The sequence below is a fragment of the Jaculus jaculus genome, chromosome 1, assembly GCF_020740685.1.
Source record: "Jaculus jaculus isolate mJacJac1 chromosome 1, mJacJac1.mat.Y.cur, whole genome shotgun sequence".
NCBI classification, from domain to species: Eukaryota; Metazoa; Chordata; class Mammalia; order Rodentia; family Dipodidae; genus Jaculus; species Jaculus jaculus.
This window is the reverse complement of record NC_059102.1, coordinates 202,500,419-202,504,643: the sequence shown is the minus strand read 5'-3', so window position 1 is coordinate 202,504,643 and position 4,225 is coordinate 202,500,419. Positions and strand designations below refer to the sequence as shown.

The window sequence follows — 4,225 nt, the reverse complement described above, 5'->3', positions numbered from 1 at the left end:
TCCCCTCGAGCCTGTAAGCCAAAATAAAACTCTTTCCCAGAAGCTGCTCTTGGTTAGGTGATTTCTACCAGCAACGCGAACCGGACTGCAACAGGAATACATGCCTGATATTGAAAACCTAGTCAAAAACCTATAATGGGGGAGGTCATGGGCCCTAGGAATGTAATGCCTGCTGGTGTCTGGCTAACTGTATATATTATGGGCACCAAACTGCCCAGTAAGCACTTCTTAATATTCATACCCATATATTAATGCTGTTTATAAAGATGAGGAGCAAAGAGAAAACCTATATAATGTTGCTTGGTTTGTTGGTGAGCGATGAGGACAAACATCAGTTACATATGCAGGAGGAGTGTGTGTTGTGTGCCGGCGTAGGGTTACTGTAGCTTACAACATTTTGTTATGTATTTTATAATGATCTAGAAGAGAGGGGGATGAAGATTTGTAACTCAAAAGAATAATAAGTATTTAAGGAGATGGAATGCTAATTATTGTGATTTTATTATTGCACATTGTATACCTGTACTGAATTTAAAAACTCTACCTTTAAACAAATACAACAATGCAAAACATCTTTAAATGATTAAATATGCAAAAAAACATAGAAAGGCAAAAATATTCTGAAACCAAAAAGGATTCTGATGGTGGAATTTTCCTCCACAATACCTTTACTTTCGGATTACCTTACATTACCATTTCCCTTGACCATTTACTTTAATGACTAGGTCTACTGAAAATAATTTCTATTTCTCATTCCATTTCCAATTATTTACTCATTTCTTATTCCTTGATGTTCTTTCCAGTGTACTCATTCTCTGATTGCAATCTACAATCTACACGTACTTCATTTAAAGTGAAAATGTTAAATACTTTCCTTGAGGTTAATCTGTATAGTGTATTTTACTTAGTTTGTTTTTAGTGGCTTAAAATTTTTGCATCACATCTATCTTTTGGTTTTAAATACACCATTTGTTTTAACGTATTCTGATGTGTTCATATGTAGCATTATCTATTTCTGTTAGGTGATTAAATATATTGCATGTAAATGAAAAGATAAAAGGAATGGAGCCTGGTGTGGTGGCACACACCTTTAGTCCCAGCACTTAGGAAACAAGGTAGGAGGGTGACTGTGAGTTGAGGTCACCCTGAGACTACATAGTGTTTTCCATGTCAGCCTTGGCTAGAGTGAGACCCTACCTCAAAAACAAAACAAAACAAAACAAAACAAAAAAAAAACTGGAATGGTGTATGTACGATTTGGAAAAGTTATGATTAAAGGCTTGGCTATAGAGGAAGGCGTTGCTTCCTGGAAAAAAGTAAATACTAAAATTATAATGGTTTTTATGATGAAATGAGGTTTCTTCATATAGTATATTGATTTTCAAATCATATTTATAAACTTTTACAATTTTGTCATTATGTTCTCTGTTGGCTATTGATATTTTGGTCAGATATATCTGGTAGATGCTTTTTCTTTTTAATCTAAATTCCAATGCAGACCAGACACGGCCTCAGTTGAGGTGTGCATGTGGTAGGTTTACTCTGCTTCCTCTCTCTGCACAGGCAGTGTAAGAACACAGCCTGTGGTAAGCACCAGAAGTCTTTAGGCTTGATTTTATTATTTATTTACTTATTTTACAAAAAAGTCAATTATTAAGCCCTTACCACAAGCCAGGCACTACATTAGTGCGTTATTTCTTGAAACTCATTTAATCTATCTGTGCTATAGAATATGTGCTTTCATAACTTTGTGTATGTGTGAAGGGGGGTGGTGCTGGGAATTGAACCCCAAGCCTAGTGCAGGCCATATAAGCACTCTACTACTATGGTAGTTGGAATGTAAAATGCCCCTATGACCTCGTATATTTGAGATTAAGCCTCTTACTTCGTCCCCAGCTGGTAGAGCCCTGCTGGAGAAGGTGTGTCACTAGGGGAAGACTGTGAGGTTTATTAGTCCAGCCTACTGGCGGTTCAGAGCAAGCTCATTCTGGCTGCTTCCTCCCAAATGCTGTGACACGATGTGATGCCCCAGCTGTCTGCTCTGCCAGGCTTCTACCGACGTTTGAAACTATACAACAAAATACATGCTTCCCTTCCATCAGCTGCTTCTGGTTGGATGTTTTGTCCCAGCCATGAGAAGGTAGTGGCTGTAAATGCTGGGCCACATCCCCAGCCCTCTGTGACTTTTTGAAAAGCAAAGAAACTGGGGAACAGGTAATTGAACTTGGCTAGTCAAGGTCACACAGCTATTAGGGAATGGATCTTGGACTCAAGCCTCCGGGACTGACTCTAATGTCTGCATACTTAACCACATCACAGCAAAATCGTAGTTAAGGAGGACAATTATTTGTGACAGGTGCATGGCTGGGCTTCTTAGTAATTGAATTAAATATGATTGAAGTACATTATATACATGCATGAAAGTGTCATAATGGAATTCATTATTTCATATAATTGATTAATTAATATATGCTAATTTCAAAAGGGAGAACATTGCCTCTTCTGTGTAATTCAAAACAAAGTGATTCTATTAGGCTCGGTTCAGGCAAACCTGAGCTGTAGTTCCGCTGTGGAAGAAAGAAGTTATAGAGAAGGAAGGGTGGAGCATAGACTAGCTGCCATGTAGGTTGGAAATATTGGCATGAATTTTATGTTTAGTTTAAGATACACTGACAGGCAGACAGACATATGGCTTGATAGAAAGATGAGAGACTGATAAGGAGGTGTGTGTGTGTGTGTGTGTGTGTGTGTTCACGTGCACACGCATGCGTGCACATGTGCTTGCATTACTGGAGACACATGCATTCCTAGCTTGTCTTCTTAGCATGCCTTGGAACAATGATAACCCAGCAGGAATAAGTATACTCAGCACCCAGTGTTTTTTTTAATGAGTCACTTTTTTGTATCAGAAAAAAAGCTGATTTTTAGAGCCAGAGTAAAAGAAGTAGAATTTGATGTTCTATACACACAGACTGACTGGTGCATTCATGACCCCACAGGGATCACTGACATCCCACTGAAGAGGTAGAGCCCTTCAGTGCATTGAGGGCAGGGAGGGAGGGTGTAAGAGGATAATTTCGTTGGTGTAGTTACTTTCTCGTTGCTGGGACAAACACCTGACCACAAGCAGCTTAGTGTGTGTGTGGGGGGGGTGTGGGTGTGGGGGCGTGTATGTGTGTATTGGTGTGTGTGTTGGGGGAACATTTTGCTGCTGCTAATGAATGCCAGATGCTTGAGCTACTTTTTGAATATGGCTTAAGTGAGTGGCTTGGGAATTTAATTCAGGCAGCAAATTTTACAAGTGAGAGGCTTTAGCTGCTAAGTCATCTTCCTAGCACCCTGAAAGAGTTTTGAGCAACAAAATAGCTAACATAGAATTAGATTATTGCCCAAAACTAAGTGTAGTGGCTCGCATCAGTAATCCCAGACTTGGGAGGTAGAGGCAAGAGGAGCAGGAGTTCAAGGTCATGCTCAGCTTTATAGTGAATTTCAAACCAGCTCAGGCTGCATGAAAACCCTATCTCAAACAACAACAATGCAACAAGAAACAAATAATAACAACAAAATAATTGGATTGTATCCCCAAATAAAGTGATATACATGAGTCCAAACAAAAGTAAATGGGGAACAGCAAGTCGTAACCCTTCCCTTGATTACAGCCTGGAGGTAGAGGTATCACTTAAAAGAATAGACTAGGAGGCATTTACTTGCAAAACCTGCCTGCCTGGGTTCAATTCCCAAGCTACCCATGTAAGCCAGACACTAGTGGCTCAAGCATCTGGTGTTCATTTGCAATAGCAAGAGGTACTGGTATGTAAGTATGTGTGCATGCACACACATGTGCACACATACACACACAATCAAATAAACTAAATTAAAATAGAATAGGAGAAACAATAACATTATAATGAGGCACCCAGTGTTGTAGTTTGAACATAATAGTTTGAATGTATATCCCCACAGATTCATGTGTTTTTTTTTTTAAATCGAGCTTGCAACTCGAGCCCCTAATAGGCAGATCCCTGCTGTGGGGTCATGTCACTGGGGGTGGGTCTTGGAGCCCAGCCCCGAGGTGTGTGGAGAGCGGTTTTGAGCTCTAGCTGTTTATGGTACTGGCTGTTGGCGGTGTCTTTCTGCTTGGATTTATGAAGTGAGACAGCTTCTTCCACTACTGATGGTGTTCCCCTAGACTCTGGAAGCCTGAAATTAGCCCTTTGCTCCCACA

The 4,225-nt window shown here is 40.0% G+C and overlaps 1 non-coding gene across 1 annotated transcript; it reads right to left on the bottom strand.

Annotated features, from left to right (window-relative positions):
• Window positions 1-1,474: 1,474 nt before the first annotated feature.
• LOC123457873 lies at window positions 1,475-1,603 on the bottom strand. Its single transcript, XR_006635232.1, has one exon. It is a non-coding gene; the product is annotated as a small nucleolar RNA SNORA51 (small nucleolar RNA).
• Window positions 1,604-4,225: the final 2,622 nt, after the last annotated feature.